At 39.0% G+C, this 24,860-nt stretch overlaps 1 protein-coding gene and 1 long non-coding RNA gene across 2 annotated transcripts in view; one reads left to right on the top strand and one right to left on the bottom strand.

The window, feature by feature from the left end:
* LRMDA (leucine rich melanocyte differentiation associated) overlaps positions 1–24,860 on the bottom strand; it is a 1,312,323-nt gene that overhangs the window by 601,518 nt on the left and 685,945 nt on the right. The gene's annotated exons all lie outside the window — the stretch shown is intronic.
* The window catches only part of LOC309604599, an 807,304-nt gene that overhangs the window by 120,052 nt on the left and 662,392 nt on the right, over positions 1–24,860 (top strand). The gene's annotated exons all lie outside the window — the stretch shown is intronic.

Raw genomic sequence — 24,860 nt, 5'->3', positions numbered from 1 at the left:
GTAGAACCACTGTATCAGTTCTGCCTTGCTTATGTCTGGACCATACTATAAGAGAGAAATGAAGTTCTATTTGGCTGATACTGAAAATATATCCTAATTAATCCAGTGTTTCAGAAGCTTTCAGGCACCAGGTTCTTTAAGATAAAAAAGAAGCCTTGATGGTAAAAGCAGATCCCTAAGCCTTCAGAAAGGGCAATACTGGTACCTCAGACTACATTCCTAGGAATTTCTCCATGACCTAAGATGATATCTAATCCATGTCGCACATAAGACTTTGGGACATGGGAAAGCCTCATTTGACTCTTCAATCTTATTCCCTATATGACTCATTAAACAGGACTGTCTTCCTCACTGCAAGCCATTTCCTTACACTGCCTACTTGGGATCACATAGAGATTGACTATAATATTGCTTGTTCCAGAGGCTCTAATTGCCATTCTGAGTCTTATATGTATCAGTGTTATTTTTCAGTTCCAAATTGGGACAGGTTCCTCTGACACATGGTCTGACATGTAGTTTGACAACAGAACAGAATACCTGAGACCAGGACTGTCAAAGACGTATGTTTACCTTAGCAAAGCTTGTCAGTTTGTTCTATATTACATAACTGTTAAAGAGGATGTATCCAGCAGGAGTCAGGATCAAACATCAAGCAAACAGAGAACTGGTCAAATCCAATAATTAAGAAAGGGGTTACATCCAAGGACAATTTAAGGCAAAAAGGAGTAGGTACAACAGATCTGACAGACAGAAAGTCTAGGACAAGAATGGCAAATACGTCAGGTCTGTGCTGCCTATCTCCCTTTTTATGTGCGTGTCAGAGACGATTAATCACAGTGACACCAGAAAACCCTCAGACTTCTGAATACAATGGCCCACGTAGCCACTTCTAAACATTTGAGGTTGGCACACAATACATATGAATCAGTCAGTCAAGTCTCAGGAATAGTGACTCTAGTGAATGGGAGTGATGATAGGTTCCTATTCTTTATCCCATTCAGTGACAGTTCAGGTATAGGCAGCATTGAACCCCTGTTTCCAGTGTTAGGTCCCTGGACTATACTCCTAATGAAAAGAATGAAGATGCAGATGTAGAGAATGGACTTCAGCACACGGGGAGGGGGACGGGTAAGCTGAGACGAAGTGAGAGAGTAGCATCGACATATATACACTTCCAAATGTAAAACAGATAGCTAGTGGCAAGCAGCTGCATAGCACAGGGATATCAGCTCAGTGCTTTGTGTCTACCTAGAGGGGTGGGATAGGGAGTGTGGGAGGGAGGAGATATGGGGATATATGTATATGTATAGCTGCTTCACTTTGTTATACAGCAGAAACTAACACACCATTGTAAAGCAGTTATACTCCAATAAAGATGTTAAAAAAATAAAAGGAAAAGAATGGCATTGGTCCTAGGATAGCCTCACATTCCAATGAAGAGTCTACTATATGATTTAAACTCTTAGATTATCAGAATTAGATAGGAACCAACTTTACCTGATAAATATTAGGTTAGAAAAAAAAATCTAAGAGTATAGGATCCTTTTAAAGTCAGGAAGCTGACAAGAATGCCTACTCTCTAGTCTTTTAAACATATAGTGCTGGGACAACTGGATAGCCACATGCAAAAGAATGAATTTGACCCCCTAATGCACACCATATACAAAAATTAACTCAAAATGGATCAAAGACTTAAATATAAGAGCTAAAACTACAAAACTTTTAGAAGGACACATAGGTGTTAAGTCTTTATGACCTTGGATTAGGCAATGGTTTCTTGGATATGACACCAAAAGCACAAAGAAGGTAAGAAAAAATTGATAAATTGGATGGCAACAAAATTTAAAACTTTTACAAAAAGGATACTATCAAGAAAGTGAAAATACAACCTCTAGAATGGGGGAAAATTTTTGCAAATCATATATTTCATAAAGGTTTAATATCCAGAATATATAAAGAACTCTTATAACTCAACAGCAAAAATATAAATAATTCAATTTAAAAATGTTCAAAGGATTTGAATAGTTATCTAAATAATATATACAATGACCAATAAGCAAATGAAAAGATAATCAATGTCATTAGTCACTAGAGAAATAAAAATAAAAACCAAAATGAGTTTAAAAAATGAAAAATAACAAGTATTGGCAAGGATGTGGAGAAACTGAAACTCTCATACATTGCTAGTGGGAATATAAAATGGTGCTGTCTCTGTGGAAAATAATTTTGCAGTTCCTCAGAAAAGTAGACACAGAGTTAACATATAACACAGAAATTCCATTCTTAAGTGTATACCCAAGAGAATGGAAAACATATTCATACAAAAGCTTACACAAAAATATTCATAGCAGCATTATTTTTAATAGCCAAAAAGTGGAAATAACCAGAAGGTCCATCAACTGAATTATGGCTAAACAAATATGGTATATCCATACAATGGAATATTACTTAGCCATAAAAAGTAATAAAGTTCTGATTCATGATAAAACATGGATAAACCTTGAAAACATTATGCTAAGTGAAATAAGTGTGACACAAAAGGATAAATACTGTATGATTCTGTCTTTGTTAAATGCCTAGAAAAGGCAAATCGATAGAGACAGAAAGCAGATTATAAGTTGTCAGGGTCTGAAGGAAGGGGGAAATTGGGGAATGAATGCAAATAGTTATGGGGTTGCTTTTTGGGATAATGTAAATTTTCTAGAATTGAATAGTGGTGATAGTTATACAATCTTGTAATTATACTAAAAGCCAAAGAATTGGACACTTTAAAATAGTGACCTTTATGTTATAAGAATTTTTTGTGAATTATATCTCAAAAAAACTAAAAACAAAATTCCCCTCTCTTACCACTACTACATTGCACTGGAGGCCCTATACAGTGTGATAATACAAGAAAAAGAAAACTATAAGGAATTGAAAGGAAGAAACAAACCTCTAATTTTTTGATAATATAACTGTCTACTCAGAAAACAAATAAAAGTTCAGTTAGGATATTGTATAAAAGATCAACACAAAAGTCAATTGCTTTTTTATACATCAGCAAGAAACAAACCAAAAATACAGTTCAAAGTATACAGTTTACAACATCAACAAAATGTAAGTACTTAAAGAAAAACTAATTATAGGAATGTTTATAGCAGCATTATTCATAATAGCCAAAAAATGGAAACAACCCAAGTGTCAACTGATGAATGAACAAAATACAGGATCCATACAATGGAATATTATTTAGTCATGAAAAATCATGAAGTACTGATATATGACAGAATATGGATAAACCCTGAAAACATGTGATATGAAAGAAGCTAGTCACAAAAGACCAAATATTTATATGAAATGTCCAGGATAGGCAAATCCATAGAGACAGAAAGGAGATTAGTATTCATCAGTTGCTGGCAGGAAGGAGGAATGAGAAGAGACTGCTAATGGGTACAAGGTTTCCTAGTAGGGTGATAAAAATGTTCTAAAATTAGATAGTGATGATGGTTATACAAGTCTGTGAATATAAATGTCATCTAGTTGTACATTTTTTTAAAAATCTACATAAATACAGATACATCCTGAATTTATAGATGGGACGATTCAATTCTTCCCAGTTTGATCTATACATTATGTGTAGTTCCAGTGAAAACTCCAATAGGATTTTTAGTGAAATATAAGTTGGTTCTGAATTCTACATGAAAGGCCAAAGGGCCAGAAAAAGCCAAGTTACACCTAGAGAAGAAGAAAGTAGAGGAATTCACCCTAACATATATAAAGACATTATAAAGCTACTGTAATGAAGGAACCCTCCTATACTTTCAGTGGGCATGTAAATGGGTGCAGCCACTATGGAGAACAGTATGGAGGCTCCTTAAAAAACTAAAAATAGAGCTACTATATGATCCTGCAATCCCACTCCTGGGCATATATCCAGAGAAAACTCTAATTCAAAAAGACACATGCACCCCAATGTTCATAGCAGCACTATTTACAATAGCCAAGACATGAAAGCAACCTAAATGTCCATCAACAGATGAATGGATAAAGAAGATGTGGTATATATATATATACAATGGAATATTACTCAGTCATAGAAAAAGAATGAAATAATGCCATTTGCAGCAACATGGATGGACCTAGAGATGATCATATTAAGTGAAGTAAGTCAGACTAATACCATATACACTTACATGTGGAATCTAAAAAAATTATACAAATTAACTTATTTATAAAACAGAAATTGACCTACAGAAATAGAAAACAAACTTATGATTACCCAAGGGGACAGCAGGGGAGTGCGGGAGAGATTAATTAGGAGTTTGGGATTAACATATACACACTACTATATATATAATAGGTAAACAACAAGGACCTACTGTATAGCACAGGGACCTATACTCAATATCTTGTAATAACCTATAATGGAAAAGAATCTGAAAAAGAATATATATATATATATATATATATATATATATATATATATATATATATATATATATATATATACACACACATATATATGGATAACTGAATCACTTTGCTATACACTCGAAACTAACAACATTGCAAATGAACTCTAATTAAAAAAAAAAAAAGACTGTATGACTTGGTTCAGCAATAGAAACCAGATCAATGACAGAATAAAGAAGTCAGAAACAGATCCACTTATGTATGGAAACTACAGATACCACAAAGAAGGCACCACATCTCAGTGACAAAGAACCATCTAATATATGTCTTAGAAATAAGCAATTGTCCACATGGAAAAATAATGTGTAGGTAAAGGACAGGTTGGGGGAGAGTATAGAGTGGACATTCTAGAAACAAAGCCAAAGGATCTGAGTCTATCCAAAAGTCAAGTTAAGACTTACGGATCCTCTGTAACAGTGACAGAGGGTAGAACACTGAGGACTAGCTCTAGGATAGTGGGAAATGCTAATGTCATGAAGACAGGGTTGATCAGACAGAGGGTGAATGTTGGATGCTTGTGCCTGTGGTTACAGAAGGCTAACTGATTACTTTCCTGGAAAAAAAGGTCTTTCCATCCATTCACTCATTTATTCATTCACTGAGTCGCACAACAAATATTTACCAGGCTCCTGGTACATGCCAGGCACTATTCTAAGTGCTAAGGATACAGAGGCTTACATTCTTCCAGTAGTCAAACAGACAAGAAATACATAAATAAATAAAATTATTTCAAATAATAGCAAATAATGGCCATGGAAAAAATAAAACTGGGTAATGGGATAGAAGGTGATTGGGGATGGTTGTGGGCTTAGGGGATTACTTTAGAAAAGGTGGTCAGCGAAAGTCTCTCTGAGAAACTGAGAGTAACAATCCCTTGTGCCATTGTAACAAGCTGAAATAACTACAACTAAAAAGTCGGTTCCGTAAAATGTCTAATAGCAAAGGAAAATCAGAGTCAGCCTGGAAGATATAAACGTTATTTGGAGCTGACAAACAAGGTCTTCAAACCATGGGAAACATAAACTGAAAGGTTGGAGTTGCTTATGTGGCCCCCATCCTGAAAATGCCCTCCATGCTTGGCCCCAGTAAGGTCTGGAGGCCCCACTGGGCTGTACAGAGGTGTACACGGCACACCTGAATCCGGCTGCCCGGCCGAGCTTTAATAGAGCGCCTCTATTAATTATCTGAGTGATGGCATTGCTTCTCTGGACTCACAGCTAAATAAAGCCACCCCAGTTGCTTGGCCGTAAGCTCTTAAAGGTGAACACAAAACTGTGTCTCAGTGGATGCAGCATTTGGCACTGATCGAAGAGTTTTAACGTCATTTCGCCGTTAATAATTAGCTCTGCCTTGGTCCCCACAAAGGGTGCCACCAAAACAAAAGCGGGAGTTGAGTGTGTTCGCTATACTTGCCACTGGTATAAATAGGCAAAGGGATGATTAATGAATGAGGGGGGGAATTAAACACAACAGTGAACAAAGACAAAGGCCCACAGCTCGGCTGTCCACGAACCGAGACAAGCTGTATCCAGAGGGAGGCTGCAGAAAACGCGACACACACACACAAATCCGTTTAATGGACAGGTTTTGAAGACTTCATTTAACCTTGCGTTATGACAGCCGTAGTATTTTATTCACATCCTGACGTGTTAAGAGGCCAGGGTCAGCTGAGGTAGAAACATGTATTCTTGGGGGGACTCACTGGAGAGGTGGAGGGGGAAGATTTCTGTGTGGGCGACAGAGGGAAAACAGAGAAGACCCAAACACATAAACCATCACCCTTCAGGCCCCCTTTGTGAGGGGAGCCAGAGCCAACTTTCTAAAGAGTTGTTTGGATGACACACAAAGCAGAGGAGGCACCAACACAAATGTCCCGGCTGCAGTCTTGGACAGGGCCCGCCCACACCTCAAAGTGGCCATATTATAGACTAGGCCGGGACTCAGGATGGGGTGAGAAAGCTCTGCTCAAAGGCATCTAGTATAAAGGGTAGAGAGCTGGGAGGCTGGCTCTCAGCCATGATTTGCAGGCTCAGGAGAGGTTGCTGCTGGTTGGCAGCCTTTCTGCACATTTTATTCCAGTTAGTTCCTAGAGAATGCTTCCCTCCGAGGATGCAGTGGTTAACCCCTTGTGTTTGACCAGTTTGATGCTGAGGGTCTGGGTAGAGAAGAGCCCGGGGGAGTAGCAACTGCCCAAACCCTAGGGAGTCCTGGTTGGCTTTCTAGGTACATCTCTACTTCTCTGTACAACCATCCTTCTCCCTTTTAGGGCTTCCCCACATCAGCCAGGTGTCCATTCCCACAGGCTTGCTTTCCAACCAGGTGTTTGAGGGGAAAGGATCTGATCAATTAATCCCTGTGGAAGATTTAGGTGATAATGAGTTTAAAGGTTCTCCCCACCCCCTCCAGGGACATTTGCATTTAAATGCAGGACTAACCAACCCACAGGCCTGTAAGAACTATAGCAATGAAATAGTCGTCGTGGAATTTTCTGTTCTGAGGCAGCCCAGAAGGGAGATGTTTATGGGCTTGATGAACTTCCTGGTCTCCCCATAGTCACATCGTGTCCACACACCATGTAAACCTCTGCAAAAATTTGTAGGCTTTTATTTCACCTTTTCTCTGTCTATGTCACTCAGGTGTTGGAAAGATCACATGAGAAAATGGATGTTAAATGCTTTAAAGATAAACACCTGAATCAATATGCTAGCTAAGATTTACTGAAGGCTGAAAACTTAGACCAGAACATGTCCTTAGTGATCCACACCTTCACTTAACAGATGAGGAAATGGAAACACCAAAAAAAATGGTGTCTTCATCTGAATCACTCAGTGAATCACTGACAGAGCCAGGATCATGTGATGAGTCTCCTGCTTCAAGGCCAAGGCTTTTTCTATTGCATTATAAGAATGACTTCTCTTCTGTCCTCAGAACATATCCTAATCAATCATATCTTGACTGCTAAATTGCAAATGGTCCTTTACAAAAACAAACAAACAAACAAAAAAACCCCAAAAAAATATATAGCTTTAAAGTGAGCTACTAAGCAAAGGAAATGTAGAATAGCAGTTCTGGAAAAGTCACCTAAGTATTCAGGGAAGTTCAAATCAAGACTCTAGGAGATAACATGTTACACCCACTTAATTGTTAGAAGATAAGAAGTCTGACAATAGAAAGTGTTGGAGAAGGGGAGTATCCAATAGAATCTCTCCTATCTTTGCTGGTGGGAATGTAAAACTGAAACAACTGGGGAGAAAATAATTTGGAATTTTTTAGTAAAGTTGAAGGTACGCATACCCAAAGGCTCAGCAATCTATTTCAAGAGAAACTCTAGTTCATGTGCACCAGGAGATGCATGTAGCACTGTTCAAAAAATGCAATAATTCTTGAAACAACAGAGCAGTCTTATTCTGGAAAATAACCTGTTATATAGTTTAATATGATGGAATATTATAAAGTATTGAAAATGAACAAACAGCGGCTACAAGCATCAACCTAAGTTTTATACCACAATGTTGAGTTAGAAAAGCAAATCCTAGAAAAAAAATCCTGTATGACATCCTTTTTTTTTAAATAAAAATGTAAAATAGCCAATAGTAAACAATACATTATTTAGGTACATAAATGTGTGTGTGCTAAAAAGGTTCTTTAAATGGAAGGGCATATTAAATACAAAATTCAAGATAATGATGATCTTGCAGAAGACCACGTAGAAAAGCATAGGTTATTATTCATTCTCTAGCTCTTAGGTTGATTCATGCTTAAATTATTAAAAATATGTAAATGCACATATATAGTAAAAAATGTCATGAATGGGCCAATTGATGATAATGTATCATAAACCAGGAGTTAAGATTAATTCAATTCCATGTACCTGAGATCCATTACAGAAAAAAAACAAAAACAAAAACAACAAAACCCAAAAAACAAAACCATCTACATTAGGAGAAAGCCAGCTCCTGAAACAGAAAAAGATGTCTCCCAGTACTGACCTTCAAGTCAAAAATTCCCATCAGTCTAGGGGGATAGAAAAGCCATAGACAGAGACAAGCTGAAAAGCTGAGGTAAAGGCTTCTCCTGAAACTTGCCCAACTGGGGAAGCTGTATGACTTGCGAGTAGAATCTAGGGAAGAGGAGAACACACCAGGCAGTGGAAGTTAAGACACACAAAGGCACTGAAGCTTCAGGCAAAGCAATAGGTTTAAATGAGACAGAAAAGAACCAGGGGAACAGACACACTGAAGTCAAGTTGGTGGCCAAAAGTGAAAACCAAAGGGGCAAGTAAAACTCTGAAGTTTGCAAGCCTTCCAAGGAACCCCACACTGGGGCTGAGGGACAAAAGGGCTCACAGACTGGATAGAGCTCCACTCCCAGAGACATTCATGACAGGACTATAATCTCTAATCTGGGTCACCTTTCTAATTTAATAAGATCTCGTTAATTTGAACAAAACTAATTTGAAATAGCTAGAATAATCAGGCTGGAATAAAACTGATCTTTTGACTATGAAAACAGTGTTTACTCAACAAATTAATAGCATGAGACACATCAGGTGGGGAATACTTAACCTGTTTAGGAGAACAAACCTGACATACATATCTACATCCATCTGTTCTATAATAATTAGTATGTTAATTACAGATGATCGTTAGTCATTAAAAGAGGTCCTCAACCTGGGGGCCACTAGTTGATATTACTAGGTGTATTTCAAAGTAGTAAAACTGTGCTTTGAAAATAATCATTTTTAGCAATTCACTGCTGGGTGGATTTGCTCAGATCAGAACAGATCTTAAACCCAAATCTCAGAAACCATGAAAAAAGTCCTCTCTTTTCTGGAAGATGACCTAAATGGAATTTAAAAATTGACTTCCATCATCCCACTTTCCAAACAATATTTGAACTGGAGAGGGCCTTCATCCCCAGAGATGTCCCTCCTCAACACTCATGCAGAGGGATTTGAAATCCTCTGACTGTTCTCCATGACCTGATGTGCTCTAAGGAATCTCTAACCTGCGTTTTCATCTCAGTGACTGTTAGCAGGACGACGCCCACACTTCCACTTTGACACAGCAGTCAGGTCTCATTGCATTCCCTGAGGGTGTGTCTACTCCTCTCAACTAAGATAAACACCATCACTGCTCAAAAATAAGTTCAAAAGAAATAGTCAAGTTCCCCATCAGTATCAAGTTTTAGAAGTGCTGATGTAGAAACTGAACCACACAAGAAGGTAAAATTATTTAAAAAGTAGGAGAGGGAGGGTCAGAGGGGACACACAATGTTTTTATAAGAACTAGATAAACCGTCACATATATCAACACAAGTAGGTTGGAACATATTGCACTGGAAATGATTGACAAGTTTCTGTCAATGGACGTAAAAAAATATGGCTACCAAATCACGAAGTCAGTTTATACAGAATATTTGAATCCACAGTGCATGAGCACGTATGTGTATACGTGAAGAGGAAGGTGGTAAATTAAACAGGGATTCGTGAAAAAAAATTAAGTTAAATACTAGATAACAATATGCAAAGACCATTTTTTTAAACTAAATATGATTTAGTTGAGCATTAATATGATAAATGAGATAACAATAGGTCTTACAAGATCATTTGATTCATCTTCTAAGAACATCATTCAAGATTTTTCTTTTTAGATTTTCAAACAGCCCTGTTACTGTGGGGCTGGCCAACAAAAATTTTTTTCCAGATTTTTGAGCAAATGTAAACTAGAGTGAGTTTAATTGCTCTGAAGTCTAATGTTCTCTTCCTTTGAAATGGTTCAGGAAGGAAGGCACAGAGCTTTTTTCTAATTTGGCAGCAAAAGGATACTGCATGTTTATCTCTGCTTGCTTTTTGGAGGTGCAGATGAACACACCAAACTAAAGGGCACTGGAAAGATAAGTTTCCATGACATCCACAATAACTCTTTTATATTGCCAACTGGCTATTCTATATGTAGCATTCAGAGGCAAATATATAAAAAAAAAATGATGTAAAGCCAAAATTATTTCCTTGATAACACTTGTTTTAAACACCTTGCCACTAAATAGCTAAAAGTCTCCAAAGTGAATGCATAAACCATATAAAAGCCACAAGCATACTTACATAAATTCCTAAGATTAAAGTAATAACTTCTAGAAAAAGGTGGGAGAAAACACACTACGATAAATCTATTTGTAATGGTATTTGGGCTCTACCAACTGCTTTCATTGGTCTCCAGTGGCTTACATATAAAACAATACATTTGATGTATGATTTCAATTCCTTATGGAAAACTGTTCTATCTACAAGCAGCCTGTCAAAGAGAATGCCAAAAAAACTCTTTCTGCATCCCAATATGAGGCAGGACTTTTAAGATATAACTTAAGGTCACCATTTGTTCTTGCTTGGTCAGGTTTAAGACTGTAATTGAGGAATGCCTGACCTGGGGGAGGCAAGAGAAGGGGGGGTAGGTTTATTTATAGTGCAATAGAAATAGGCAAGGTGTCAGAGCTTGAAGTTAAATGGCATTGTTTTGCAGGGAGAGTGGCTCTACAGATTGGGCAGAGGCAAGGGGTGGTTCTCTGGAAGCTGCCTGAAACCTGTCCCCCACCTCCCAACTCGGGGCATATGGCAGCTGTCAGCTCCAGAAAACCACCTTTGGACCCAGGAATCTATTTTCCTATTATTGAGGGGTGCACTGGGGAGGGAGGAGAAAAGTTGCTGCAGAATGAAAACAAATGCCATTCTAATTGGCCTGTAAATTGCAGTCCTTCATCATTAGAACTCTGCTCTGCATTTCAGCCAAAAATGTTTAATCCCAAATTAAAGTTGTCCAGGTTTAAACAGGGAATTATAAAGTGAAAAATGTCTACAGTTGCAGGAGAGCAATACACAACTCCCGTGAGCTATTCTTCTTGAAATTACAATCTTCCCAAAACATTCTCCTAATTTAGTTCTTGCCACTCCCCAATTCTTCCTCCTGCCCCTAACTTTAGAATCACCATCCCCAGGGATGTAGCCAGTCTTTCTCTCTGATCAAATCTCCTAAAGGGACACTCAACCTCACTGGGAGCCCAACATATCCCTCCCCGCTTCCCCAAGTCAAAGTTTAGTTCTTATTGCTATAGGAGTGAGTTTGTTTTTCAAAATGGTAGTTTTAAAATACATGCATCTTAAAAAAAAAAAATACATGCATCTTGTTGCTGTTGTTGTTATTATTACGGGCTTCTATCATTGCTGAGCCATCGTTGTGCCATTTGCCCATGGCATAAACTCCATTTTGCAGAGAAAGGGCTCAGCTGGAGCGCATTTCATCACTTCTCCTGATGCCCAGGAGAATCTTTCTTGTTTTTCATCCTCTTAAGGAAAGTAGGTACCAACACCACTGGAAAATTTGACCACGTAAATAGAATTCTGTCAGCAAATTCCATCTACCTTAAATTCCTTTATGGGTCCTTAAATAAAGGCCCTTGCCTTCTATTCTAACCTGCATGAACACTGCAAAAGCATTGTTTGCCCTCATCTTGGTAAATAATTGGGGGCAATCATTAAGCAAGTCCTCATCAAGGCAGATCAATTTTTCAACATTATTTACAACCAACGAACTGAGACGTTGTATAACATAAAGATATCTTCCTTCGCTGAGCTGCTTATAGCTAGAGACAGGAATGGTTGATATGAAACCAGCATCCAAGTGTATTGTAGTAACTCTAAGGGATTTAGCTTAAGGGTCAGTCAGCATAGGATGAAAATGTCCAAGAAGGCTTTACAGGAGGCTTGGGATTTGAATAGGAACTTAAAGGATCAGTAGTAATTAACTCAGCAGAGCAGCACACGATGGATGGACTTTCCAAAGTGGAGCAAAAGCATAAACGAAGACATGGAGATAGGAATGGTTCAGTATAAGTTGGTCTCAGAAAGCAAAGCGAAGCATAAAAAGAGATGATTCATCTGTGCAGGACAATAGGCAGGCATTGCTGAGTACAGCTCTTTGATTTTGCCTCCTGGATCTTCTCCAAATTTCACAACCTTCCTTTGAGTGACAGGTCACAATACTGTCTCTGGGTGGGGGCCTGACATGTTGTGTCCTTGATATTAACCACGTAGGACTGCTGCCTTGAGACCTTGATAGAGCTGGTTCTCCTCAGCCTGGCAATTATATGGTCAGCCATATGGCTTCAAAAAACAAAGAAATTGACTATATTTAATAAAAACTTTCCAAAATATAGAGAGAGAAAATTTAAGGATGAAAATGTTTGTTCATGTAAAATGGAAGATATAATGAACGTTTTTACTCTTAAACTTTCTATACCTCTATATTTCACATACAAGTTATCAAATATAGCCAATTTGTGCTGCTTTGTTATTTTTAACAAAACTATGTTATTTTATAAAACTATGGGAAAAGGTCACCTGTTTGTAAATAAAATGTAAGTTTCTAGAAAAGAAAACACAAAAGCTCCCTCCTCACTAACTCAACACTCAACCGTTTGCATGTACTAGACATTCGTCTACTCAAGATGCTGAATATCGCTCCCATATCAGCATGTGAACTGGATAATTCAAACAATATTGAGCCAGTTTTAGCAAATTTGCAATATAAGATTTTCATGAAGGATATTTTTCCCCAAGTGGAAATGTATCGCAAGAAAATAAACTTCTAGCCCAAGGCACTGACTTCCTCAAAAACAGAATTAGCAGGGAGATTCTTCTCCCCAAGGTACCATTTATAAAAAGAAATTCCTTACAAATGGCCAAACTCAGATTCATAAGATGCATTTTTTGAAAGGAAACTATTTTTATAAATTTCTGATACCTCTGGTGTTAATTCATTGACTTCATAAACTGGAAATTAGTCTTTTCCTAGTAGAAAGGTAAATGTCATATTTAAAAATGCCCTTTTTTCCCCAAAGAAGTTTAAATTCTCATCCACTCATTAATTTAACAAATATTTATCAAGCAGTTACTATGTGCTTATAGATAAGACATTACACGGTTCCCTCTTCGAGATAGAAATCTAAGTCTTAAACTCATGAGATGAAGCACATAGGGTGGCATTTCTCACATTATAGTTCCTAGGTAATACTGTTACGGGTTGAATTGTATCCCCTAAAAAAGAGGTTGGAGTCCTAACCCCCAGTGCCTACGAATGTGACCTTTTTTGGAAATAGTGTTTTTGCAGATGATCAAGTTAAGATGAGGTCATTAGGGTGAGCCCTAATCCAACATGCCCTTATAAAAAGTGGGAAATTTGGAAACAGAGATACACACTCATAGAGGGAAAGCAATGTGAAGACACAGGGAGAAGGCCATCTACCAGCCAACGCCAGAAGCTAGGAGACAGGGTGAAACAGGGTCTCCTTGTCAGCTCTACCAAGAAGCCCTGCTGACACCTTGATTTTGGACTTCTAGCCTCCAGAACTGTGATACAATAATTTCTGTTAAGTCACCCAGTTTGTGGTACTTCATTACAGCAGCCCCAGCAAACGAATACAAATACCTTTCAAAATGTTTAAGATTAATATCAGGCAGGGGACCGCCTCCCAAAGTAGAAGGCTTGAAGGGTTATCAAAAGCACAAAGAAACATAAAACTCAGTTACTGTGGTGGATAAGGCTTCCATCTAAAGCTAAAATGCAATCCACCTCAAAGGGATCACAGGCATGCCTCCATTTGGAGTTGTCACTTTACAGCTCTTACATCTATATCGGATTGAGTGTGCCTGTCCTTGATTCTAGGATTTTAAAACTACTCTTTGGTTTACAATTTCAGGGTTAGAGAAAGCCAGTGAAGACTTCCCCTCACCCCCATCAGCTAGATCAGTGTGGATAGTCCATCATCACTGGAATGTTTGTGGGCATCATGGGCCCTTGAGTGGCCACCTTTGTCTACTGGTCCAAGAGGGTCCCTCTGTGTGGATAATACATGGTCAACAAAGGTTTCATGAAAATATATGATGTCATGATGATTATCTGTCTATCACTGTTATCTCAACTACCAACTCTTGAGCGTAGCTGGAGATAACTGTTTATCCAACGATATCAACAAAAATCTATAGAAGGGTTCAAAACATTTCTTTATAACTTTCAAAGCCCATTTAATTACTCTCCTGGGTATGGTGTCCTTTGGTCTTCTGATTTTTTTTTTTTCCCCATTTCATAATTCTCTTACGTTTCATCATCTCCTTTCTGACACGATCCTGCCTCAGAGTTCTACCCCTTGCTTTCAAAATTCATTCAATAAGTATATTCATTATTCATTCTTATTTATCACTTAATTTATAAGTAGTGTATCAAATTTCACCAGAGGAAAATCATATTATATTACAAAGTTGAAGTTTTCTACCTTAATCACTCTCTACCCCTGACCAGTTACCAAGGAATCTGTTGGGCCTATCACTCCAATTATATAACTAGGTCACTCGACGTTATATTTGTCAGTATCCTTTCAAAGAAAAAATAAATCAATAAATGGGATGCCTTTAAAAGCGAATTAATAGAGATTAGCCCATAACAGAATTGCCATTTTCAGCAGTTACTGCCTAGAAATGATTGTTAGGTCATCACCTGGGTTTGTGGCTATTATACTGTCACCAGGAAAGAGAGAAGATGGCCACAGACAGAAAGACCTCTGTAAGCTGCTATTTCCTGCTGACCCTTAGCATGGGTCTGAGTCCTAAGAACAAGGCCATGGGCGAGTCACAAATAAGGCGCCAGCATCAGCATCAACCTACTGTCTCAGTCTGAGTAAAAACATTTGGGCCCCACTTCAGCCTTGGGAATAAGATTTTTTTTAAAAAACTATGAATTGTACTGTCCAGGCCCACCATCCTCAGATGTGCTGATTTCCCTAAAACCAGCTGATACCTAAGGCAGCTTCTCCGGACGTTCTCCCAGAAGCTGGATCCACCAGGCCATGATTCATCTCTGTCAGGGATGGTTACAGACCCCACCTTCTGAGTGGCTGATTAAAGCAAAGGGTCAGCTGCAGTCATGATGACCATGCTCCCCAACCCCCCAGAGACGGTGCTATAACGAAAACAGCACACAGTTCCCTGATTCCCAGGCCCTTCCGGAGGGGATGGTCAAAGAGTTTTGGCAACACTGGAACCTGTGGCAAGGGCAGAGCTGGCCTGGCCAGACAGCCCAGGGTCAACAGCTATGGGCCTCCACACCCCAGCTCGTACCTACTGGCACCCAATGGCTCTGCCTGACTTGCCTCCCTCACCTCCTACTCTCATCTCCCCTGCTTTGCACCCACAAGTTCAGTGTGGGGCTGTTCTATCTTTTGTTCTGGCAGAGATAAGATGTATAAATGATGAGCGGTTGACAAAGTGTACTCCAGTGCCGCAGGCAGCTCATCAATCATTTTCCACATGTCTACAGATAATTGATGCCGACCCTGCAGGCGAAGCTGCTTCAGGTGAGAGGAGCCGAGAATTAAATCTGCTGTTAGGAGCCAAGCAGCTCATCTGTATTTAACTTTCTTTTTAATTTAGCACTTGTTTGTTTTAAGCTGCGTTTGCAGGCCCCTCCTCGCCCTCCACACTTGGGAGAGCGGCCTGGGGTTTGCTGACCCCATCACCACCCGGGGCCCTGAACCCACTGGTTTCCTGGGCAAGGCTCTGGGCAAGGAAAGCAGACAAGACCACCCAGGACTGCTCAGGAGGCGCACAGAAACTTTCTTTCTGCGTTAAGTGAAGCTTAACATCAAAGGCGCTCGCCTGTCAGGCAATTATCTGTCAACAGGATCTGGCTGGCAGGGTGTTACTTGCACACAAGGAAGAAACCACTTACTGCTTTCTTTACTTAAGAAAAAAACAACAAAAAAAACAATAAAAATAATCCAACCCCGTATTTCCTTTATGAAATGAGATTGAGTAACACTTCTAGCATAGCATTGAAGAGGTTTGCGTTTCCTTACTTCCCTTGCCTCAACCAAACAATTCCAAAGTGAAGTCAACCTTAGAAGGTGCCCCTTGGCTGGTGAAATGTGAGAGCCTTGATGAAGGGTCAAGACTCCATAAGTTTCACTCTCCTACTTGACTCCAACTCACTGTTCTATCGCCAGCCTCCAACGTTCACGCTAATGTGCTTGCCTACACACACACACACACACACACACTCACAAAACTTTCCCACTCTGCAGAAATCTTTGCTCTTGGCAACTAGGGCATCCTGGTGAAGAGAAAATTACCACATGTGCCACAATCCCCAGTTTTCAAAAGAATGATAATATAATCCATAGACTCAACTCCAAAGTGACCCAAATATCACCTTTCGGTATCTGAGGGTCATTCGTATGAAAACGATGTTATAAAAAATGTTCCCCTTAATAGAATGCCAAATAAACCAGATTTTAGTGGATTTCACTTTGTACAAGTAAATAAGCTGGTTTCTAAGAAGACTAAGTCCTAGTAGCAACCTACCAGTTAAAAAATTTGTCACTACACCTTCTCAGCTGAAATCAAGCACCTCTCAAAGCAGAGGTTTGCTCTGCCTTGCCTTCCTGCTTCTTAAGCTCAAAGATTACTCTCCCTATTTTGCTGAGGTCCAGAAATGTAAACAACAGAGGCTGTTATGTTCTAGTATCACGGACTGTACCCAGAGCAGCTCCCTATCCCAATTCTTTTTCATGTCTGCAAATCAAACCTTGGGCCCTTCTCAACCACCCTCACGAATGGAGGGCTTACAAAGTGAGATGCAAAACTGTGATCACACTGAATGTTGCATTCAAATTTGTATTTTGAACTGGACTAGAGATATAACTAGATTCTCCATATTTTTAAATATTAATAAAAATATTTAGATATTTTTTAAATGCTTACCTTTTTAATTAAAAATTGGACTAGAGGTACAACTAGATTCTACATACGCTTAAAATGTGTAACACTAACAATCATCAGCTACATATAGTCTTTCACTTACTCGCTCAACAAACATTTACTATGTTACCATGTAACGTGTGCCAGGCACAGTGGCTGAGGCTGGAAGTACAGCTGTTCATCCTATGGATCCTTGGTAGCTGACAAGTTCGTGAAAATACTATGATATAAAGTGTCAAGTGCCCGGTCAACAGACAATTCAAAAAGAGTGTGTATGGCTAATAAACACATTTTTGAAATGTTCCGCCTCACTAGAAATTAGAGCAATGCAACATGCTTTTTTTTCTTTTTTTTCTAAACCTATCAAAATGACAAAGGAGGGGAGAAATAACACCTAGGATTATAGAGAGTATGGGGGAAATGGGCACTGATAGAGAATAAATGGATTACTATTGCCTAAAAGGCAATTTGGCATCAAAGACTTTAAATATTTCTAAGAATTTTACCTAAAGTGATTGAGATACATACAAGATTTAAACATAAAAATATCCAATGAAAATATCCTGGTACCCAACACCACAGAAGATACATGATATGTACATGATGGGAGATAAGGGGCTAGAGAACTCAGGGGTGGTTACATTTGGCTGAGGGGAATTAGGGAAAGATTCACGGGGGAAAGTGGCTTTACACCAAGTCCTGAAAAATGAACAGGACTGTGGCATGCTGGTTAGGAGGACACACTAGGAAAGTGGGTGGGTGGGGATGAAAAGGGCACAGAGACAGGAAAGCAGTGAGCATTTATGACAAGGAAGAGTGGTCCAATGTGGCTGAAGCACAGAGATTTCGAGAGGCGCGGTGGATAATGAGAATCTCTGGCCCCAATAAGCTGCACCAGGTTTTGCTGGACCATGAACTGGCTTTGGGGGCAGGCAAAGGGGCAGCCCTAGCTGCCTTTCTTCATGACAGAACACATGATCAAAGCTGTGCCAGGGGAAGTTCACTCTGTTTGTGTCATGTGAGACTAAGCTGGGTAGAGACAGGAGGTAGCAAGACAGACTGGGGTATCAAAATAGTCACGCAAGCTGTCCAGGGAGAAACAATACACCCCCTACTAACACACAAGGGAAAACCTAGTCTGGCTTAGTTTCGCTGAACACCAGATTCTGACCAGAAGATTAAAGAAACAAGCCTACTTATCAAAACACAGGCTAACAAATGATCAGTCTCCATTTACAAGTTATCAGAACCTGCTATCAATCCCCAATTGAAATTTCAAGATACAAGGAATTCTAGGACATTTTAAATATGCAGAATTACTCAGAGTAACAGAGGTGAGTTTCTCCACTAACGTCCTGCCCAAAGAGGGATCAGTTACTAATAACTTGATGGGCTGGAAACATGTCATAATTTATGAATAATTAAAGCAAAATAGGTTTAAAAAGTATTCTGGATGAGTCTAAGTGGGCACTGGGTGTGAAGCTGATTACCCCAAGGCTGAACACTGGGATTTTTAGTATCTACTGATTTTCGCTAGTTCTGAGAAATGTCCTTAAAATTTTGAACTACATCAGTACCTGGTGTTTAGATATGCTGATAATAACAGCTCACATTTATCCAGTGCTCACTCTATACCAGGCACTGTCCAAAGGACAGATACTAACTCTTACTCCTCACAATAACCTTACAAGGTAGGTACTATTATTTTTATTTTTAACATCTTTATTGGAGTAGAATTGCTTCACAATGGTGTGTTAGTTTCTCCTATATAACAAAGTGAATCAGCTATACATATATATATATCCCCATATCTGCTCCCTCTTGCATCTCCCTCCCACCCTCCCTATCCCACCCCTCTAAGGGTCACAAAGCACCGAGCTGATCTCCCTGTGCTATGCGGCTGCTTCCCACTAGCTATCTATTTTACATTTGGGAGTGTATATATGTTAGTGCTACTCTCTCACATCGTCCCAGCTTACCCTTCCCCCTCCCCGTGTCCTCAAGTCCACTCTCTACATCTGTATCTTTATCCCTGTCCTGCCCCTAGGTTCTTGATAACCATTTTTTTTTTAGATTACATATATACGTGTTAGCATACGGTATTTTTCTCTTTCTGACTTACTTCACTCTGTATGACAGTCTCCAGGTCCATCCACCTCACTACAAACAACTCAACATTGTTTCTTTTTATGGCTGAGTAATATTCCATTGTATATATGTGCCACATCTTCTTTATCCATTCATCTGTCGATGGACACTTAGGTTGCTTCCATGTCCTGGCTACTGTAAATAGAGCTGCAATGAACATTGTGGTCCATGACTCTTTTTGAATTACGGTTTTCTCAGGGTATATTCCCAGGAGTGGGATTGCTGGGTTAATGGTAGTTTTATTTTTAGGTTTTTAAGGAACCTCCATACTGTTCTCCATAGTGGCTATATCAATTTACATTCCCACCAACAGTGCAAGAGGGTTCCCTTTTCTCCACACCCTCTCCAGCATTTATTGTTTGTAGACTTTTTGATGATGGCCATTCTGACTGGTGTGAAGTGACACCTCGTTGTAGTTTTGATTAGCATTTCTCTAATGGTTAGTGATGCTGAGCATCGTTTCATGTGTTTGTTGGCAATCTGTATATCTTCTTTGGAGAAATGTCTATTTAGGTCTTCTGCCCATTTTTGGATTGGGTTGTTTGTTTTTTTCATGTTGAGCTGCATGAGCTGCTTGTACATTTTGGAGATTAGTCATTTGTTGCTTCATTTGCAAATATTTTCTCCCATTCTGAGGGTTGTCTTTTCGTCTTGTTTATGGTTTCCTTTGCTGTGCAAAAGCTTTTAAGTTTCATTAGGTCCCATTTGTTTATTTTTGTTTTTATTTCCATTTCTCTAGGAGGTGGGTCAAAAAGGATCTGGCTGTGATTTATGTCATAGAGTGTTCTGCCTATGTTTTCCTCTAAGAGTTTGATAGTGTCTGGCCTTACATTTAGGTCTTTAATCCATTTTGAGTTTATTTTTGTGTATGGTGTTAGGGAGTGTTCTCATTTCATTCTTTTCCATGTAGCTGTCCAGTTTTCCCAGCACCACTTATTGAAGAAGCTGTCTTTTCTCCATTGTATATTCTTGCCTCCTTTATCAAAGATAAGGTGACCATATGTGCGTGGGTTTATCTCTAGGCTTTCTATCCTGTTCCATTGATCTATATTTCTGTTTTTGTGCCAGTACCATACTGTCTTGATTACTGTAGCTTTGTGGTATAGTGTGAAGTCAGGGAGCCTGATTCCTCCAGCTCCATTTTTCTTTCTCAAGATTGCTTTGGCTATTCGGGGTCTTATGTATTTCCATAAAAATTGTGAAATTTTTTGTGCTAGTTCTGTGAAAAATGCTATTGGTAGTTTGATAGGGATTGCACTGAATCTGTAGATTGCTTTGGGTAGTATAGTCATTTTCACAATGTTGATTCTTCCAATCCAAGAACATGGTATCTCTCTCCATCTGTTTGTATCATCTGTACTTTCTTTCATCAGTGTCTTATAGTTTTCTGCATACAGGTCTTTTGTCTTGTTAGGTAGGTTTATTCCTAGGTATTTTATTCTTTTGGTTGCAGTGGTAAATGGGAGTGTTTCCTTAATTTCTCTTTCAGATTTCTCATCATTAGTGTATAGGAATGCAAGAGATTTCTGTGCATTAATTTTGTATCCTGCTCCTTTACCAAATTCATTGATTAGCTCTAGTAGTTTTCTGGTAGCATCTTTAGGATTCTCTATGTATAGTATCATGTCATCTGCAAACAGTGACAGCTTTACTTCTTCCTTTCTGATTTGGATTCCTCTTATTTCTTTTTCTCCTCTGACTGCTGTGGCTGAAAATTCCAAAACTATGATGAATAATAGTGGTGAGAGTGGGCAACCTTGTCTTGATCCTGATCTTGGAGGAAATGGTTTCAGTTTTTCACCATTGAGAACGATGTTGGCTGTGGGCTTGTCATATATGGCCTTTATTATGTTGAGGTAAGTTCCCTCTATGCCTACTTTCTGGAGGGTTTTTATCATAAATGGGTGTTGAATTCTGTCAAAAGCTTTTTGTGCATCTATTGAGATCATCATACGGTTTTTCTCCTTCAATTTGTTAATATGGTGTATCACATTGATTGAGTTGTGTATATTGAAGAATCCTTGCATTCCTGGGATAAACCCCACTTGATCATGGTGTAGGATCCTTTTTAATGTGCTGTTGGATTCTGTTTGATAGTATTTTGTTGAGGATTTTTGCATCTATGTTCATCAGTGATATTGGCCTGTAGTTGTCTTTCTTTGTGACATTTTTCTCTGGTTTTGGTATCAGGGTGATGGTGGCCTCGTAGAATAAGTTTGGGAGGGTTCCTCCCTCTGATATATTTTGGAAGAGTTTGAGAAGGATAGGTGTTAGCTCTTCTCTAAATGTTTGATAGAATTCGCCTGTGAGGCCATCTGGTCCTGGGCTTTTGTTTGTTGGAAGATTTTTAATCACAGTCTCAATTTCAGTGCTTGTGATTGGTCTGTTTATATTTTCTATCTCTTCCTGGTTCAGTTTCAGAAGGCTGTGCTTTTCTAAGAATTTGTCCATTTCTTCCAGGTTGTCCATTTTATTGGCATGTAGTTGCTTGTAGTAATCTCTCACGATCCGTTGTATTTCTGCCTTGTCAGTTGTTACTTCTCCTTTTTCATTTCTAATTCTATTGATTTGAGTGTTCTACATTTTATTTTTGATGAGTCTGGCTAATGGTTTATCAAATTTGTTTATATTCTCAAAGAACCAGCTTTTAGTTTTGTTGATCTTTGCTAGTGCTTCCTTCATTTCTTTTTCATTCATTTCTGATCTGATCTTTATGATTTCTTTCCTTCTGCTAACTTTGGGGTTTTTTTGTTCTTCTTTCTCTAATTGCTTTAGGTGTAAGGTTACGTTTTTTATTTGAGATGTTTCTTGTTTTTTGAGGTAGGATTGTATTGCTCTTAACTTCCCTCTTAGAACTGCTTTTGCTGCATCCCATAGTTTCTGGGTCATCGTGTTTTCATTGTCATTCGTTTCTAGGTATTTTTTGATTTCCTCTTTGATTTCTTCAGTGATCTCTTGGTTATTTAGTAGTGTATTGTTTAGCCTCCATGTGTTTGTATTTTTTACAGATTTTTTCCTGTAATTGATATCTAGTCTCATAGCATTGTGGTCAGAAAAGATACTTGATACAATCTCAGTTTTCTTAAATTTACCAAGGCTTGATTTGTGAGCCAAGATATGATCTATCCTGGAGAATGTTCCATGAGCACTTGAGAAGAAAGTGTATTCTGTTGTTTTTGGATGGAATGTCCTATAAATATAAATTCAGTCCACCTTGTTTAATGTATCATTTAAAGCTTGTGTTTCCTTATTTATTTTCATTTTGGATGATCTGTCCATTGGTGAAAGTGGGGTGTTAAAGTCCCCTACTATGATTGTGCTACTGTCGATCTCCCCTTTTATGGCTGTTAGCATTTGCCTTATGTATTAAGGTGCCTCTATGTTGGGTGCATAAATATTTACAATTGCTATATCTTCTTCTTGGATTGATCCCTTGATCATTATGTAGTGTCCTTCTTTGTCTCTTTAATAGTCTTTGTTTTAAAGTCTATTCTGTCTGATGTGAGAATTGCTACTTTAGCTTTCTTTTGATTTCCATTTGCATGGAATATCTTTTTCCATCCCGTCACTTTCAGTCTTCATGGGTCCCTAGGTCTGAAGTGGGTGTCTTGTAGACAGCATATATATGGGTCTTGTTTTTGTATCCATTCAGCCAGTCTGTGTCTTTTGGTGGGAGCATTTAATCCATTTACATTTAAGGTAATTATCAATATGTATGTTCCTATTACCATTTTCTTAATTGTTTTGGGTTTGTTATTGTAGGTCTTTTTCTTCTCTTGTGTTTCCTGCCTAGAGAAGTTCCTTTAGCATATGTTGTAAAGCTGGTTTGGTGGTGCTGAATTCTCTTAGCTTGCTTGTCTGTAAGGTTTTTAATTTCTCCGTCGAATCTGAATGAGATCCTTGCTGGGTAGAGTAATCTTGGTTGTAGGTTTTTCCCTTTCATCACTTTAAATACGTCCTGCCACTCCCTTCTGGCTTGCAGAGTTTCTGCTGAAAGATCAGCTGTTAACCTTATGGGGATTCCCTTGTATGCTATTTGTTGTTTTTCCCTTGCTGCTTTTAATATTTTTTCTTTGTATTTAATTTTTGATAGTTTGATTAATATGTGTCTTGGTGTGTTTCTACTTGGATTTATCCTCTATGGGACTCTCTGCACTTCCTGGAATTGATTGACTATTTCCTTTCCCATATTAGGGAAGTTTTCAACTATAATCTCTTCAAATATTTTCTCAGTCCCTTTCTTTTTCTCTTCTTCTTCTGGGACCCCTATAATTCGAATGTTGGTGCATTTAATGTTGTCCCAGAGGTCTCTATGACTGTCCTCAATTCTTTTCATTCTTTTTTCTGTATTCTGCTCTGTGGTAGTTATTTCCACTATTTTATCTTCCAGGTCACTTATCCGTTCTTCTGCCTCAGTTATTCTGTTACTGATTCCTTCTAGAGAATTTTTAATTTCATTTATTGTGTTGTTCATCATTGTTGTTTGCTCTTTAGTTCTTTTAGGTCCTTGTTAAATGTTTCTTGTATTTTCTCCATTCTATTTTCAAGATTTTGGATCATCTTTACCATTATTACTCTGAATTCTTTTTTAGGTAGCCTGCCTATTTCCTCTTCATTTGTTTGGTCTGGTGAGTTTTTACCTTGCTCCTTCATCTGCTGTGTGTTCCTCTGTCTTCTCATTTTGCTTAACTTACTGTGTTTTGGGTCTCCTTTTCACAGGCTGCAGGTTCGTAGTTCCCGTTGTTTTTGGTGTCTGCCCCCAGTGGCTAAGGTTGGTTCAGTGGGTTGTGTAGGCTTCCTGGTGGAAGTGGTGGAAGTGCCTGTGTTCTGCTGGCTGAGGCTGGATCTTGTGTTTCTGCTGGGCAGGACCGCGTCGGTGGTGTGTTTTGCGGTGTCTGTGACCTTATTGTGATTTTAGGCAGCCTCTCTGCTAATGGGTGGGGTTGTGTTCCTGTCTTGCTAGTTGTTTGGCATAGGGTGTCCAGCACTGTAGCTTGCTGGTTGTTGAGTGGAGCTGGGTCTTAGTGTTGAGATGGAGATCTCTGGGACAGCTTTCGCCATTTGATATTACATGGAGCCGGGAAGTTTCTGGTGGACCAATGTCCTGAACTCGGCTCTCCCACCTCAGAGGCACAGATCTGACACCCGGCCGTAGCACCAAGACCCTGTCAGCCACACGGCTTTCTCTTGTGTGTTATAGTCCAGAGGAAGATGGTGTCACAGTAGATGTCATTATGGTGTTCCAGTTCCCCTCTGCTGAGTCAAGGGCAGTGAGAGAGAGGTAAATCTGTAGCATTCTACCATCATCCAGTTGTGTAATCCTGAATAATCCTGTGTCTCTGTTTTCCTTCAGAGCACACCCATGGTGTTGCCAGCAAAGCCCACTGGGGTCCCCGGGAAAAATACGATGGAATCTAGGTGATAAGGTGTACTTCTTTTGTGCTTAGTCTAGTTT

Source organism: Balaenoptera borealis (assembly GCF_965194805.1).
Source record: "Balaenoptera borealis genome assembly, chromosome: 10".
NCBI lineage: Eukaryota > Metazoa > Chordata > Mammalia > Artiodactyla > Balaenopteridae > Balaenoptera > Balaenoptera borealis.
This window is presented reverse-complemented; position numbering and strand designations above follow the sequence as displayed.